At 36.7% G+C, this 18962-nt stretch overlaps 1 protein-coding gene and 1 long non-coding RNA gene across 3 annotated transcripts in view; one reads left to right on the forward strand and one right to left on the reverse strand.

Annotated features, from left to right (window-relative positions):
- DPP10 (dipeptidyl peptidase like 10) overlaps positions 1-18962 on the reverse strand; it is a 1276525-nt gene that overhangs the window by 1242960 nt on the left and 14603 nt on the right. The gene's annotated exons all lie outside the window — the stretch shown is intronic.
- Positions 309-14631, forward strand: LOC111091161. Its single transcript, XR_005374179.1, has 3 exons — positions 309-360; positions 5568-5676; positions 14512-14631. It is a non-coding gene; the product is annotated as an uncharacterized LOC111091161 (long non-coding RNA).

Genomic DNA, 18962 nt, shown 5'->3' on the forward strand with positions numbered 1-18962 from the left:
ATTACCCACTGCTACAAATAAAAAGAAAACTGGAGCTGTACAGTTGGGGCAAGTCTGTCTAGAATTAACACAGAAGATTCCTAGCTGAATATTTTTATTCTGAAGAAAGAAAAAGAAACAGTACAATTGGCAGAACTTGTTCATGGACTGACACAGGTCTCAGCTAGTGGGACACACACCACCCAAAATTGGGCCAGACTGCCTACAACAGGATCTCCCATCTTTTTCAACCCACGTGTGGAAAGGAGAGTGCTGAGTCACTCTATGAGTTGGAATGTCTTATTATGGGAATGTGGTTGCTGTGGTAACAGAAGGGCACGAGCCAAGGCAGAGAAGTATTAAAAGTACGGTATTACTGAGGTAAACCTGCCCCATATATGATTTTACAGCAACTTATTTGTGAGCTAGTTTTGACATTTTGCTTTACGTCCTTCCATAATGCTGGAACACATCACAGTGCTAATACAATGTACCAAATGTTCTGCTCCCTGGAGAGATCACCATCACCCTTCTGGGAAATAACTAGAAGTTGGGGGAGATAAAAGTCTGACAGCCATTTTTTCTGTTCCTGGCTAGGACTCTTCTGAAACAACACAAGATGAATGTTGGTTAGGGAAGCAGTTTAAATCTGTGGGAGGAGTACTAAGATGACAAGTTGCTCAGTCTCACTCACACCAGTTATATTATTCATCCCTCCAAAGTCCTGGAGGAGAGTATTCATTCCTAGCCTCTTTGGGAGTATAACAGGGAAATCTGCCCCTGAAGCAGGTTTCACCAAGATACCGAAAAAAGATTCTCTTCTTGTCCCAACTCAGGTTCCCCTGAGCAGTTTTTCTCCATTAGGCTTTGACTTTAGCCTATAAGGACTGCTCAAATGACTGTCCAAACCTCTACTCTAAGACACTTAACCAAACTTTAGCATTGGCTTCTAACGACTGAAGGCCCTGTCCCTAGGATGACCTCAGTTCCCCTAAAAAAAAAAAAAAAAAAAAAAAAACGCCTGCCTGAAAAAGCTCAATGCTGCCAGGAAATTTACTTACTTCAGCCAAAACATGGGGATAGGCCAACAGGCCCCTGAACCCCCTATTAGAGCAGTTACTACAGAGAGCTTGCAATTACAAAACTTTCCCCTATCCTTTTAAGATGTAAATCTTCTTCCCCAGGCACCTGAGATCCAGCTTTTTGAATTACAAACATTGAAGGAAATAGCTGTTGCTATCTATGTATGTAGTTATGGATGTATGTGTGTATGTATGCATGTATGTGTGTATTTACTTATACATGTATTTACTTACATATACATACATCCTGTCCCTACAGGAGGGTAGTGGCCTAACTAGCGGGCACCTTGCTCCAACTTCCATCATATTGTTCTATCATAATGATATAAGAAGTGTGCTTTTTTGTAAGTGCCAATTAGCAAACCCAGATGGCCTAGTCATATGAACCAAATCTCCTCTTTACACCACTCAGTACCTTTCCTCTGAATACCCAGCATTTAAACAATCCTACCTTTTATTTCAGTGGAGTTGACCTCTAGTCAGACTAAGGTCTCTCCTCTGTTACAATAGTTATGACTGAATGAAATCTGACTTTACTGCCTTTTTTTAAACATTTTTTAATTTAAATTCAATCTGCTAACATATAGTATAACACCCAGTGCTCACCCCATCAAGTGCCCTGCTCAGTGCCCCTCACCCAGTTACCCCATCCCCCCGCCCACCTCCCCTTTGACCACCCTTTTTTGTTTCCCAGAGTTAGGAGTCTCTCATGGTTTGTTTCCCTCTCTAATTTTACTCATTCTGTTCCCCCCCTTTCCCTTGTGTGGAGAAAGGGGAACCTTCTTGTACTTTATTGCCGTTAACAGGTGTCTGGCTTTGCTTCTTTTGATGATACTGCTTGTTGATGCTGTGCAAGTTTCACAACATACCAATCCTGATCTATAGTACTAGATACTCTTTGTGATTTTTGTCTAACATGATTCCTATTCCCAATAGTTCTGATTTCCACTAATCATTTGACTTGTAGTGCTTTTCTTACCCGCGGGAACCTCTAATTCCTTAGTCTTCCTGGTCTTGAAATGTACCTGTCGATCTTTACTCCATTTTTTCTCACGGTTTGGCAATGCATAAATTGTATGCAGAACCATTTAAACAGATAATAGGGGACCCATAAGATACCAAAATAGTTAAGAAATTCATCTCTACTTCTTATCCCTAAAAGGATAAGAATAAAATGACAGTTATAACCTATAAAAAGGGAACTCTTTTTTAATTAAGAAACTATTCTTTTATATCCATTGATATCACATTCAAATTTAATACAATTATACTGTTTATCTTCCAGAGAATACTTTATCATCTCTGTTTATGTCTATTAGTTCTTAACATTTTTTAAAGTAGAGAGGTTGTAGGTGTGAAATTTGGTAGAAACTTTGCAGAGATAGGTTTTTCAATCATGTTCCCAGCTCCACCTGATTATCCTGGAATCTATCTCATAGCACAGCAATGCTGGAATTTTCTCTGCTCTAATCCTTTAACACCTTTTACACTGCCTAAAGCAAACAAATGTCTTTTGACTTAGCCAGGAAAATAATCCAAATCATTCAAATTCAAACTAGTTTCCATTTTGAATTTATAAGAACTAAGGAGGTAACAATAGAATACTTATATTGCCAACATCACATTTTTATTGCCCTTCACTTAATAATTGTATTGAGGAAGCATTATTTATTCAGCCTTAATGATATGCTATGTGTTTAAAAAGACATATGTGACATAGTCAGTTGTGAAATAATGATACGGATTTTAGAGGCCAAAGAGGTTAATCTAAAAGTGTTTGGCTTTCTCTTTTCTCTTATTTGCTTCCATATTTGACTGACAACTATTTGTTGGGAAGCTATTCTGTGTCTCTAATGTGCTAAACAGTAATAAGAGATGCAAACTGTCATCCATTACTATAAAACAAGACCCCAACCAATGAGGTACTTAAAAATCTAACCAGTATGGTAAAACTTGCATGTATAAAGCAATTAGCAAATAAGGCAGTATATATGAAGTGAAAATTGAATGAAATGTTTTAAACTCCAATTTTAGGTGTGTGGCAGTGCGATATCCTGGCTCTTATAGATGTGGAAAAAGAAAAATATAAGAAATAGAACACATGTCCCTTATTTAAAGGAGCTAAAAATTTAATTAGAGAAAGAAAAAGATAATACATATATGAATATAGCCAGCATTTCTCAAGTAAATCATGAAGTTTCTGGTAATTTCTCAGGTATCAGCAGCTTTATGTGGAAATTCCATACAATAGATATACATAAACTTGTACAGTTAAGATTGTTTTAATTGCCTGATAAGTCTACACTGTTTATTTACAGCAAATGAAATGCTGGAGAAGAATCAACCAAAGAGAGCATAGGCTGGGGTGGGGGTGGGGTGGGGGTGTGGATTATTATGCCTCAGGCCATTTGCTCTTCCCTATATCCATCCTGCACAGACTACTTATCCTGGTATACCTATAATAAGAGATGAAATCTGAAACTGACTTCTCTTTTAGTAACCTAAGCCTCTCTAGAGAAATATGATTAAGTAGTTTACAATCCCACAGTAATGATCGCTGTGAAACCAATAAGAACATACTCAAGAGAGAACTCTTATAGTCTAGAAATCCTACCACTTGACCAACCGAGAAATCTTTAGACCAGGATAATTGGGTATCTCAACCCAAACTATGGTTAAGACAAAATTTCTCATATGTGATATAAATTCCTCCTATTATTAAAGTAGAATCCTAATCTTGCCAATTTTTAATTCACTTGATTTTAATTACCAAAATGCAAAAGGAGCATATAAATTCCTTCTATTTTTAAAGTAATGGAGCCCTAATCTTGTCAATTTTTAATTCACTTGATTTTAATTACCCAAAATGCAAATGAATATATGTTTTAAATACCTTAAAAGGCTGAAAGGTGACTTAAAATTGTAACTTTTTAAATGAGAAATGAATAGAAAATGGATTTTAATTTCACTTGCCAAAAAGAACACACTCCTTCAGGTGGTTATGGATGGAAACTCTTAGAAGCAACATACTCTTGGTTCTTTTTACTATCACTGATAACTGCAACAGCGAATCCTAGTGGGAACCAGAAAGTCAACTCCAAATGATTAAAATCAACAACAAAAAGAAGAACTACTTACATCTGGGTTGAAAATTCCCACTTAACAAAGCTGCCCTAACAACATTCCTCAGGTGCTGGAGCAACACAACAATGCTTTTGATGTTTCTGTGAATGCAGAGTGAGTTCTGTGGTCAAGGAGAATTCAGTCTGCTTGGCCAATTAACCCAGGAGGACGTATTGACAGGGAAGGTCAGGGGAAGAAGCCCATCTGATTCTTGCGAGACCCACGAAGGGAAATATCTCATGCATGTCTACCCTTGTCAGTTCATGGTGCCCATTTGTTTAGTCTTGTTTACAGTTTCCTCACCCTGGTTTGTTCTTGGCCTATGATCTTGACTATTCCTCTTTTTTCTACTTCTAAATAAAGCTGTGTTTACCAGAAAGTGCATTTTACAATGTCATTACATTGCTGTTCAGGTGACTGTTTCCAAATACACTGTGGAAGTGTCAGGAGATGGTGCATTCTTCCTCAACTTCCCATTCAACCATTTGACCATCTTAAAGATACAGAAAATTTCTGCCTTTCATTCTCCTGGCTTAAAGTTAAATAAAATGGAACATAAAACCTAACCATTAAAATACTAAATTGATTTTTATTTGAGGTCCAAGCCCTCCTCTTTCAAACATATATTCAGAATTCTAAATATTTTGTGCATTTTAAAAGTGTTTGCATTCTCGAGCTCAATTGTGTACCAAGCCTACATTTGCCATGAATTATCAAAAAGATACCCGAGATGATGGACTAAGATAGCAACAGCCCCAGAGATTTCTCAGAGAAAGGTTCATGAGGAATCAAGAATTATGTTTCTCTCTCCACTGCCCATAGTTTAGAGCTATGGCTACCTCTCTCATTGTTATGGAAACACGGGCATGACCTTTACGTTTCTTTCTTTGCTGTGTCTCTCAACTTCTGCATCACTAAAAAATCCTTCTCCATTTATCATCTTTTCTACTCTCTTTCCTATCTTTCGTCTTTATCTAAAATGGACACTAGAAACAGCATTTAATCATGGGAAGATTAATAATGGGGAATACAGAAGTCATGAAATAAAATCAGATATTTTAAGGACATGGTTCCATTAATTTTACAAGTGCTTTGACAGTGTCCAGAAACCCCCTTAAAATCCCAACAAAATTATTTTCCGAATTCTATATCCTCCTCTGGGTAAATTTTCCTTTCCTTTGCATCAGCATTCAGAATACATTTTAAAGTTCTCATTCAATTTTACTTTTTTTTTCTTTTATTTAATTACTAGAATTACAAGAGCTCTATTTTCTACACATTTTCATGGCAAACATACACTATTTCAGATACATTAAGGCTAAATAGTCTTTTGTGGACAAGCCTCAGGGGAAACATAACTGCCATTTGTAACTGTTTCTGCAGGGAAATGAATTCTGAGTTCCAAACAACTGATTTACAAATGAACATTTGGAAAGCTACCCATTTGTAAGTGGAAGACTTCTTTCATCCTATATTTTCTGCATTCTAAGCGGTAAGCTTGACAAGGTCATCCAATAGAATGGTCTTAGGAAAAGTTTTTCTAGATGAACAAGATGTGGTCAGCACCCCCTGTTAGCACCAGCTAACCCTGGTGCCAGGGTAATGTCATGCCCTGGAGAGATATGAACTTCTCATTACTTCTTTAGAACTCTAAATTCACTCAAAAAGGCAGACGTAAACCATGTGGTATTACACATCCTGGCTACAAGGCTTATATTTCAGAAAAGTAACTTAACCTTCCAGTTTTATCTATAAAATGAGAAAACAACCTGATGAAATAGTGTAACAATCAGAGGAGTATATATGGAGTCCCTAAGAGCACCCTAAATTTAAAATAAATGGCTAACAAATGGAGGTATTATTATTAATGATTCAAAGTATCGATTAGCATCAGAAAGACTCAGGAAGAAAATCAAATTGATTCATCAAAAAACAAGTATTAAGCTGTTATTATCTAGACAGCACTGCAAGAGCTTCGCTGGAGATATACAGGCTGGCAGAAAGACAGGGTGGTCTACCCTAAAGATTCTCAGTCTGAGATGGCAAACAATATAAGCCAACTATGACCTGCAAATCCTCTTGTGTGTTTGTCCCTCACAACGTTTAAAAATTTGAATTCAAATCAAGATTTAGAAACAAGATTTTGCATGAGATTTTCAGATTCTCTTGAAAAAATATGCACTCACATTTCTGCATGACAAGACTCAGGTGGAGTTGAAAAGCAGTTTTCTCTTTTATGTGAGCTATGAAGTCTCGGTCTCACCACATTCACCACCTAGTCTACATCCATGATTTACCCACTGGTCCCACTAAGCAACTGAGTTTACAATCTTTGTTGTGTATACAAGGCTATCTCTTTTAAATATATTATGGTATATTTATGGATGGCTCAGTTGTTTAAGTGTCTGTCCAGCTCAGGTCATGATCTCAGGGTCCTGGGATCAAGCTGTATCGGCTCTCTGCTCAGCATGGAATCTGCTTCTCCCTCTTATTCTCCCCTCTGTGCTTGCTCTCTCTCAAACAAATAAATAAAATCTTTAAAAAAATTAAAATAAAAAATATAAGACTACCTCTTAAGGAATCTTTTACCATTTACTACCTTCATAACAAAGTTTTAAATTGTCTATTTATTTTAGAAAGTCAAAATGTATCTGTATCATAAAATCAACAAGGACTTAAAGTTGCTTTTCAAAATAGTCAGACAACTGTTTAGACTCTGTATTTCAATACTAATAATAATAGTTCATGTTTACTAGTGCTTAGGGCCAAGATCTATTCTAAGCTTTCACCTATATTAATTTATTTAACCCTCACCATAAATTTTTGAGGTAGGTACTGGTTTTCCTTTCCCATTTAGCACAAAAGGAAACTGAGATAACATCTCAAGATATTAAATGACCTGCATAAGGTCACAAAGCTGAGAAAAGGCAGAGCCAGGACTCACCAGGCAGTCTGGTCCCAGGACCAACGATCACAACTATCATACGATACAGACTTTCAGTACATCCCATCTTTTCCCTAATAATTTGAAATACTACCATTATAATATGCTTAAATTCATATATATAACATACTACAAAGACATGTATATGCATTATTATGCTATTTTTTTTAAAGATTTTATTTATTTATTCACGAGAGAGAGAGAGAGAGGCAGAGACACAGGCAGAGGGAGAAGCAGGCTCCACACAGGGAGTACGATGTGCGACTCGATCCTGGGACTCCAGGATCACACCCTGGGCCAAAGGCAGGCGCTAAACCGCTGAGCCACCAAGGGTTCCTCTGCTATTATTTTCTAATGATAAAATACATATAGTCAATATCAGACTGCTTTAATGACTGTGGCTTTATAGAATGTTTTGATACATTTCTTTACTAATCCAAAACATGTTCTCCTCCAAATAAGTTTTAGAATAAATTTGTCAGGTCTGCAAAAAATCATATTGGGATTTTAACTGGTATTACATTAAATTTATGGGTTAATTTTTGGAGAATTATCATTTTAATAATATTAAGTCTTTCTTAATAATTAAGTCCTTCTTAATATTATTTCTTTAATAATATTAAGTCTTTCAATCATAGAGTAGGCTGATTGAAAAGATCTTTATGCAGTGAAATTGATAGGGCTTGATGATAAATTGGAAATGAGGGACAGAGAAAGGACAGCTTGCCGATTTTTTTTTTTTTTAACAGATATTCCCTTGATCTGTTCAAGAACTGTGATGACAGTAGGAAGCACTGGAGCAGGGAAATCCTCTTCATCTTGAGCCATTTGGAGTATAGAAGGGAATAGAAAAGCACCTCAAAATGGCATACCCTTCACTATAGTAGAAATGGTAGATGAAAATGGGTAGTAGAGTAAGCAGTTCCACAGGGAAAATCAGGAGAGGCTGAAAGAAAGAGTGGGATACAGGAGAGAAATGATATGAACTAACATTTACTGAGTGCTCACCCTGTGCCAGGCCATGTGCTAAGTACTTTATATATAGTTGACCCTTAAGCAACATGGAGGTGATAAGCACTAACCTCCACATCGCAAATATCTGTATATAATTGTGGACTCCCAAAAACTTAACTACTAATAGCCTACTGTTGGCCAGAAGGCTTACTGATAAAAAACAGCAGATTAACACATTTTGTATGTCATATTATATACTGTATTCTTACAGTAAAACAAGCTATAGGAAAGAAAATATTAAGGAAGTCATAAGAAAAAGAAAATACATTTATAGCACTGTAAAAAAAAAAAAACCCACATATAAGTGGACCCGCACAGTTCATATCCATGTTGTTTAAGTGTCAAATGCACACTCATCTAATAGCACTTAAAAACAAGTGGGTGAAAAAAAATAATTAAAAAAATAAAAACAGATAGGTGATATTGTCCTCACTACAAATGAGAAACCAAGTTCAGAAAAATTACTTTCACACAGCAAGAAAATGTTAAGAGTAGAATTTGAACCAAGGTCCCTGAGCGCAATGTCCGGAATGATTGTACTGTACGTGGAATGTAATAGGTTTCCTCTACTCTGGGGCCCCTGGTTTGTCAATGATTAGAGATGTCCTCTGGCAGCTCTTACAGACACAGCTGTCATTATAATCAAAATGGGAAAAACTAAGATTACCAGTTGTACCACTCCATACGCAGCAATTCTCTTGAATACAATAGGCAATTATGAAGTATAACAGAAATTAATGTAATTGACTCTAAAAATAAGTTGAGCAGTTCCATTTAGTAGAGGATATAGTTATGGATAAAAATAAAATTAAAAATAAACTTTTGCTCTGGGAAGGACATAGCTAAGAAAAAGACAAGCCACGGATTTATAAATATTTACAATAACATATCTAATAAAGGGCTTATATCTAAAAGAGAAAAGAAGAGTAAGTCTCAATGAGAAAACAACCTAATTAAAAGTAGGCAAAAGAACTGAACAGATACCTCACCAAAGAAATATACAAATGACAAATAAGTATATGAAAAAATGTTCAATATCATTTATCATCAGGCAATTATGCAATAAAGCAACAAGATGTCCCTCCATGCACTTTAGAATGGCTAAAATCTAAAGTGGTGGCTCAGTGGTTGAGTTTCTGCCTTCGGTTCAGATTGTGATCCTGGGGTCCTGGGATCAAGTCCCACATGGTGCGCTCCATGGGGAGCCTGCTTCTTCTTCTGCATATGTCTCTGCCTCTCTCTCTGTATCTCTCATGAACAAATAAATAAAAATCTTTTTTTTTTTAAAAAAAAGAATGGCTAAAATCTAAAAGCAAAACAAAAACATGACAATAGCAATCCTGCTGGTGAAGCATTCTTATTCATTGCTGGTCAAAATGCAAAATGGTATAGAAATTTGGAAGACAGTTTTTCAGTTTCTTATAAAGCTAGATATAGATTTACCATATGTCCTACCAGTACCATTCCTAGGTATTTGCCCAAGTGGTTTGAATTTATGTCCACTTAAAAACTGTCGTGTGAATGTTATAGCAGTTTTATTCAAAATCACCAAGATGTTCTCCAAAAGGTGGAGGGATAAACACACTGTGATACATCCACAGAGAATGATATTCTGCACTAAATGGAATGAACTAGTAATCCATCCTACAATATGGATGAAATTTAAGTGCATATTACAATGCAAAAGAAATCTATCCGAAGACTACGTACTCTACAATTCCATTCATACAACATTCCAGAAAAGGCAAAAGTATAGACAAAAACTGGTCAGAAACTACAAGGATTTGGAGAAGACGACCACCAAGTAGGTGACAGGGAATTTTTAAGGGTGGTGAAAATATTCTGAATGACACTGTAGGGATATGTGACTCTATGTGTTTGTCAAAATTCATAGAACTTTACTAAACAAAGAACGTCTCTTAATGTATGCAAATTTTTAAGATAACTAGCAGGTTAGGAGAGCCCAAGATGGAACGTGTATTGTGACAAAAGAGTCAAAAATATTTTAAAAGTATAACCCAACCTCACTGAAGAGAGTGAGTTAAAAAGGTATTGATCTAAGTAACTTTAGAAATGACTGGAAGTGTAAGTCTAGACATCAAAGCAATTATATATATAAGCATTGCGCTTTAATTGGTAGAGTATTCTAATTGATATTCAAATATTTTTCAGGGGCATGCAAAACAACATTGTTTTTTATAAATTTATTTTTATTGGTGTTCAATTTGCCAACATACAGAATAACACCCAGTGCTCAACCCATCAAGTGCCCACCTCAGTGCCCGTCACCCAGTCACCCCCACTCCCCGCCCACCTCCCTTTCTACCACTCCTAGTTCGTTTCCCAGAGTTAGGAGTCTCTCATGTTCTGTCTCCCTTTCTGATATTTCCCACTCATTTTTTCTCCTTTCCTTATTATTCTCTTTCACTATTTTTTATATTCCCCAAATGAATGAGACCATATAATCAAAACAACAATTCTTGAAATCATAGTACATGTAAACCTGGAATCAAAAAGTAAGTAAATAAATGATCAATCCCAAAAGCCAGGTTTGTCACTGTTGGAGTTGAAAGGTTACAGACAAGCGATAATAATCTACGTGTTACAGTATTAGGATTGGAAACCTCCATATAAACTCAGGTTTAAATACTTAATAGAGATGCATATACTTAATATAAATGGATATAGATAGGGATGTCTGGGTGGCTCAGTGTTTGAGCATCTGCCTTTGGCTCAGGGCGTGATCCCGAGGTCCTGGGATCGAGTCCCACATCTGACTCCTTGCAGGGAGCCTGCTTCTCCCTCTGCCTGTGTCTCTGCCTTTTTCTCTGTGTCTCTCATAAATAAATAAAATCTTTATAAAAAATGCATATAGGTAGAGAAATAGTTATATATACATATATATTTTTATAATTATGTATATACACACATATATACATACATAGGTTAATATATACTCCTGTGTATCCTAACTCTCTGATGAGAGAGCCTAGAAGCAATAATACCCCAGTAATAATGAGCACACCTGGCACCCAGATCTTGATTTCTAACATCTTTCTCCAATAAAAGGAACCAGGGCTCCTTGGAGAAATGGAATTCCAGGGCCAGGGTGGAGAAATAAACAAGATAAGCCTGAAGTGTCTTATAGTGTCAGAAAGTAAGAAAATGTTCAAGAAGCAAAAATGATGAGAGTGTGTCAAAGGGACACAGGAGCTGACACGAAAGAGGTCCCAATGTCCAAAACTAGAACAATTTGAGCAACAAAATAAATGAAGTAGTATTGGATTACAATCCAATATATAAAATAAATATTCATGAGTACATACAAAAGAGATAAATGGTTGAATAAATAGGCAAACCAGAGGAAAGTTACAAATCTCTGAGTAGAAGAGATTCAAATAACTTATGTAGATAATTCCCCCCTCAAAGAGATGGAGCATAACTACCCAAAGTTAAAATCATCAAGTTACAAGACATGTTGATAGCATATGCCTTTGGTATAATATGAATTGAAGAGCAAATCATGCTTGAAGTTTTCCTCCCCCAAATATATGGCTTCAGTCTAACTATGAAAAAAAAAATCAGACAAACCCAACTTGAGAGACGTTCTACAAAATAACAGACTCTTCAAAATGCCAAAGTCATCAAAAACAAGAAAAGCCAGAAAAACCATCATAGACCTGAGAAGACATGTGACTAAATGTTGATTGTGTGGAATCAGGAGTGGGATCCTGGAACAGAAAAAGAACACTAGGAAAAAAATAACGAAATTGAATAAAGTATGGAGTTCAGTTAATAAAATATATCAATGCTGGTTCTTTAGTTGTGACAAATGCACCAAATGTACAATGTTAACAATGGGGGAACATGAATTGGAAACTTTGGAAACTCTCTGTACCTTTACAACCTGTCTATAAATATGAAAGTATTCTAAAATAAATATGTATTTAAGAAAAAAGAAAATTACCTTGTAGTGCATGATAATGTTCTGTTCTAATAAAGCTCCACATGTGTTTGCTTTGATCATTCTGCTACTGCCTCTTTTCTGACATTGGCAGAGTCAGTTGCCATTATTTTTCAACTGTGCTACATCTGGATGAATCCCACAGTTCCTCCCTCTTTCCATTCACGAGGAGGACCCCTGTGTCTTAGATGGTCCAGATTTCATTATCTCCTATCCAGACCCTCAGCTTCCACAGCTATCATCTCTCGCCCTCTTTCTTCCCCCTTTCCATCCTTTTTTTTTTTTTTTTTTAGATTTTATTTATTTATTCAGAGAGAGAGAGAGAAAGAGAGAGAGAGAGGCAGAGACACATGCAGGGGGAGCCCAACACGGGACTCGATCCCAGGTCTCCAGGATCACGCCCTGGGCTGCAGGCAGCATCAAACCACTGAGCCACGGGGGCTGCCCCCCTTTCCATTCTTGATCTAAATATTAAAGCTACCTTCTTTCACATTCGGTATACCAGATACTTGCATATATTGTTTCTAATCCTCTAATTTAGAGATGAAGAAACTGAGTCCCAGAATGTTTCAATAACTTGCCAAAGGCTAGGTGGCTTATAAGTGTAGATATCTGACCAAATTGAAAAGCTACTATTTGTCTCCCTACGCACAGGTCCCCTGCCAGCGATATGCTGCTGTCTCTTACTTAAAGGCTTCTAGATTCACTTGCTTCAAGCATGTAATGTAAAATGATAAAGAATTGTATTACCTGACTTTTAAAAGGAACCTGATCATTATTGGGAGTGAGGTTGTGTATGGGAGAGGGGAGTGGGTGGAGAGAGGCAAGTAATCAAATCCTATCTAAAGGCAACCTTGAGAAAATGCAACCATAATAAAGAAAATTGCTCCCTCCTGGTGATCAAATGGGACAAGAAAAGAGTAAGCCGAGCATTTCTGGTCCTCTTCCTCTCCCACATAGAGCATTGTTTATGCTCTGCTCACTGAGTAAGCCCTATAGGCCCTGCAGGTGCCCGCCACCAGTGGTCCTACTAAAAGAAGGAACAAGGCAGGCTCCTTATAAGAGTCCTCCATTTGCAGGCTGCACCAATTGGGGACGGGCCACGGGGGGAACATGCCTCCTAACTTTATCCAAGCTCACCTGGTGAAAATCATAAGAAACCCAAATGTTAAATGAGAACTCATTCAGATGAAGCTTTAAATTGATGCATTTAAAGAGATTGAATAAACTCTTTATATTACAATCTGGCAAGAGCTTTTAATATTAACTACTACATATTTTATAGACTGTATTTGTTGCCAAACACTAAAACAAACATTAAGATGCTTTTGCCTAAACTGGTACTATGAATGCTTCCAAAACAGTGGTATAAAAAGCCACATAAAACACACCATAATCATGGAAATCATCTGCATTAAACTCACATTTGCCATAAAAGTGGCAGTTATTTTTCATCTACAAACAATTATATCTCAATTACTTACTCTGTTAGGGAACATTTCATCAAAAACTCTCATTTAATTGATGTAAGGATGTATTTTGTTTGGGGAGAAACATAATCTCTAATTTGGATTAATTAAAGGAACAGACATTCTAAATTAATGAAAGGTTGATGTCTACTGAAAAATATACAGCTCTACTAATTTCATATACAACTAGTAACACAAAGTAAGCCACAAAACCCACAGAGAATTAGTCTTTAAAGCCACAAAACCTACAGAGAATTAGTCTTTAATGAGTAGAGAAGAATACTCAATGCTGAATCGCTTGAAAAAGTTTGTTATGTAAGAAGCTTAAATGTACAGTCTGTTATCCTGTATACATTCTGAATTTGTTCAGCAGTACTTATTTTTTTAACTATGCCATTGTAATAGGCACATCTAAATCATTACATTCAGAATTACTGCAGTTCAAACAAATGAGCTTTTTCTTTTTGTAGGAAGGGTATAGCTTAATTAATTGGGATATATCAACAATATTAAATTATATGCAAAAGGTCTATAGACATAAAAAGTCAGTAGCAGTCAAAATATAAGAAAGGATCGAGGTTGACTACCACTGAACTTTTTGTTAAGTCTCCAAAAGGGTTAAAAAAATCAGCAAGAACAAAATTTCAATGTAAGAGTTTATGTTTTATATTCTTGGAATTTAAAAAAAGATAAAAAGAATCATTTCAAATGCATTTGGTTGCAATGGAATGATTTTTCAGATACTCATTTGTTTTCATATCCAGCCCTGTTATCATCCTAGTATATCACTACTTATAATCAGCAGGAAGGAATGGAAGACATTTTCCTTAGTGTAACACATCTTGGAGGATAGTTTGTAAGAGGATTTCAGGAGATGAGAATGGCTTTTATCCATTGCACTTTAAGCCCACCAAGGACTAACCTGTCACTACACAGGCCAAGACAGCCAAGCGATTTCCCCAGGAATGAATGGTGCGGGTAAAGCCATGGTGACAGCCGAATGTGACTCTCTTTACTATAAGTCAAAAACTGAAGAAGAAAAAAAAAAAGAGAGAAAAAAAAAAAACTGAAGAAGAAGGAGGAGGAGGAGGAGGAGAAGGAACACAGTTTTATTAAAGCAATGGCATGTTTTTTGCACTGTGACATATAAAATAAGAAAACCACTATTAACATAAAGATTTTATAGTGAAAATGTAATGTGGAAAGGGCAATACCTTATCCTTTTAGAATAAAACAGAGCTTATTTTGAGACCTCTTGTAATACAGAAGAGATAATTTCCTTTGCAATCCCAAACTAACTCTATCGGCTTTACTTGTATTAGGAAATGGGGGTGGGGGGGTGAGGGGAAGCCCATGTAAAACAAAAGATAACAATGTATCATTCCCCCAGGTCTCAGAATGTTATGACACCAGCCCTGCAAGCTGACTTTACATAGATCTTGGTCTTTCTAGTGTTCTGTAAGGTTGTCTTAGAGAAACTAGTGGTTCTCACCCTTGACACTGCCGTGTAGCATGTAAGAAATACCACTGAGTAATAAAAATCAGTGATGTGGGCATTAACAATCTGGGTCCCTACAACAAAATCTGTCCTGACACCAGGTCAGTGGTTACATCACTCAATGGTACATGTAACATGCTGTATCACAATACACAGCTAACATAATAAGGTCATGGCAACAGTAAGAACATGCATGTTATACAATGGCAACTGTTAAGAACCAAATGTCTTCAACAGTCATTCTGTAAATATTTATTTAGCTCTATGTTGTACTATCCTTAACATTTCTAGAATTTACCCAATTAGTAAAGGTATTAGCAATTTGGCTATACTATTTATTCTCCTCTAAGCACCAGATTAAGAATATAATAAAATATTGGTCTGAAGACAATTAGCCAATTAATATAAAATTATTTTTATGTATGAAACAGCAAATATTTGATACAACTTTTAGCCACACTAGCACTTCTTTCTGAGACTTGAAACATGGAAGCTAGATTCACTCTTTGAGAAATCCTTGGTCCTCTGGAATTATCAGTCAAAAAAAGAGGATGGAAATTCCACTAAAAGCCTAGAAATTCACTTAACCTAACTGGATTTATAATAGGAAAAAAGCATATCACATTTTTAAATGTCTAATATATGGACTCTACTGGCTTATTACAGTAAGAATTTGATTCTGATCAGGGTGATTTAGTATGTTATAACTCATTTAATATCATTTTTCCTTGGTGTAGTTTTATTTTTATTAATCTATTCATTATAACCCCTGTTTTCCAATAACACAGAAATGATTGAAATTGCCAAGATAATCTCCAATACTGCATTTATTTTTATCAACAATCTCTTTAATGTGAAATATGCATGTAGGTTGGTCCCTAAGAATAAAATAGTAATAATACTGGAGCTGGCTATTATTTATTGAGCATCCTTAAAACTACTCTACATATATCATCTTATTTAAACCCCATGACTCTAATGGAGAACATTATCATCCCACCTTATAGATGAAGAAATGAGGTTCATAAAAATTTTTAAAACTTGTCTGAGTTAATAATGCTAAAAGTGGCAACCTGGAATAAGAGCTTAGGAAGTTTGATTCAAGAGCACACATTCCAAAGCACACAATTAACAAGTATGCAATATTGCCTCCTGAAATAGATGGTTTGCCTTTGGCTGACAAAATGTACATATGTCAAAATTTTCAAGTACATCTGCTTTTAAGAAAATGATAACTAGGAAAGTCAATCTCTTTATTTAACAAAGTCAACCTCAAAATGTAAAATTTCATATCATGACAGGCAGAGAGGGGGAGATGTGAGTGGTCAAGCTGTGTTTATCCTACCCTGAGATAATTCCCATTTTATGAAAGAGTGAAGAGTTAGAAATTCCTGGATGAATATAGAATTTGAAGATTGCCAAGAAAGATGCTACCAGTATGAGAATTTAGATTCTCAGAAATGGGGTACAACTTGTCAAGGTTATGCCAGGAGAAAACTCTGGCAGGGTAACGCAGGGTACCCTGGAAGACTGATACAGGGAGACAAGAAGATGCCTCTGGAAAAAGACCAGGATGATTAAATGGCCTTTTTGGGTCCCAGTTCCTCTAACTTTCTACCTTGCACATTAGCAAACGTAATCCCCCTGCACTTTCAGCCTGCCTTACCCCTGAAAATAGATTTCCAACAGCACATAAGGAATATTGTTGAGCTTCTGTCTGGGTTAAGATTGGTGCTGTGTTCTTCAAGTCTAAACGTACATAAAGAGGGGTGCCTGGATGGCTCAGCTGGTTTAAGTGACCAGCTCTTGATTTTGGCTCAGGTCATGATCTCAGGGTTATAGGATCAAGCCCTGCATTTGGCTCCACACTGAGCATAGAGCCTGCTTAATGAGCATTAGGTGTTGTACGTAAGTGATCAATCACTGAATCCAATCCAGAAACCAATATTGCATACTATGTTAACTAAAATTTAAAAAAAGAATTATCTCTCTCCCTCTCCTTTTGCCCCTCCTCCTCTCTAAAAATAAATAAACCAACAGGCATAAAGAGATAATGCAGGGGGTTTACCTGTTATTATTTTAATAGGAACATTAGCCATTATCAACTTAGGATGGTGAGAGTGATGCTGCTTTGGCCAAAGTAAGAGTAGGAATGGAGTGGAAATATAGGAGGGTTAGAAGTCCTACCTATTTTGCCTCTCTCTTAATACCTAAGGCTTGGAGTTCTGAAAATTACAGGATTAAAAACAGTTGTAGAGAAGAGAGATGGAGTGTTGATGTTATCACTGGGATTCAAGTATCAGTCTGGCCATGTGATTTGGTGCCAGACCCCTAGCTCTCTATCTGAATTTCTCCATCTATAAACCCTAGAGGATAATTGTTCAATATTGTCTGAGTGACTTTAAGTGGCTCAGCCATCCTCAGTGTCAGAAAGCTACGAAATAAGAATGAGTCACATGTATTTCCAGTCCCAGGCTTCCTTCGCCCATAGCAATGACTACCACTTAGGCCAGTGGTTCTCAACCAGGGGCAATTCTGCTTCCTAAAGAACATGTGGCAATCCCTGGAGACCCTTTGGTCACAACTGAGGACAGTGTCCCAGACAGGTAGAGGCCTTGGGTGGTGTTAAACATCCCACAACACACAGGACACCTCTTATAACAAAGAACAACCTAGTCCAATGTGTCTCTGTTGCCAAGGTTGAGAAATTCTGAGTTGGACCAAGTGAGACCAAATGGATACAGGGAATCTTATTTATTTGTATTGACTGACAGTCTTCGTGGAAGATACAACAGATACCTTATATCTGGTATCATCTGAACTTTCAGTTTTTATTTCTTCACCCAAGATCTACTCTCCTAGATCTTACTCTTGGTCTATTCCATAAACTCATTTCAAATCCTTTCTCAGATATTCCCCCACCATGAAGCTAGTTAGGCATATGTAGTTCCACTTCTCCTGTTTCTACATTCACCCATGGCTTTTTTAGTGTGCCATCAGCAACAGAACTCACACTCTATAACCATGGTTACCAGGCACAGAGGATATGCACTATGATGTGATATTCCTTGCTACCTTTGCTTCAGTTGGTCCCAGCTTTACATGATCCCTTAGCCTATTGCACTTAATCAGTATCCAGAATGGAAGCTGCCTCCTTTGCCCTATTTTGCTGACCAGGAAAAATTCAACCCAGTACTTTAAATGTTCCAAGTATTTGTCTAGATAATCACAAACACACTCTATAGCAGCTTCCTTTTTCAAAACTGATTGCAATTTAAAGAAAATTGATTACAATTTACAAAACTACATAATATAGGGCAGCCTGGGTGGCTCAGCGGTTCAGCGCCGCCTTCAGCCCAGGGTGTGATCCTGGAGACCCGGGATCAAGTCCCACGTCGGACTCCCCATGTGGAGCCTGCTTCTCCCTCTGCCTGTGTCTTTGCCTCTCTCTCTCTCTTTCCCTGTCTCTCCTGAATAAATAAATTTAAAAAAACGACTTAAGTATACCTCCGCATATACTGCTGTTATTCTTATTCCAGCCCCCATATTTCCTTCACCATTTTGTCATATCTTATCAATAATACATATATGTGTTTCACACAATTGTAGTTGACATTCAATAAGAAGCTCTCTAAAACTGTTTTACAAATACTTGGAAGACACACACATTTCTGTTATGGTTGCTATAAATACAACTACTCTGGCTCTAGCAAAGCCCAACTTGCCATAGATTCCTTCACCTGGGTCTCTAACATTAAGAAGTCATTAGTCCAAATGGACTTTAAAAATCACTGTTCATCCATACCTGTGTGAATTTATTCTTGTTCCTGAATATCCTGACTCTATCAGACCCTAAGCTATCTTTTGAAATTAGCTTATAGCATTATGT

Source organism: Canis lupus, chromosome 19, assembly GCF_011100685.1.
Source record: "Canis lupus familiaris isolate Mischka breed German Shepherd chromosome 19, alternate assembly UU_Cfam_GSD_1.0, whole genome shotgun sequence".
Lineage (NCBI taxonomy): Eukaryota > Metazoa > Chordata > Mammalia > Carnivora > Canidae > Canis > Canis lupus.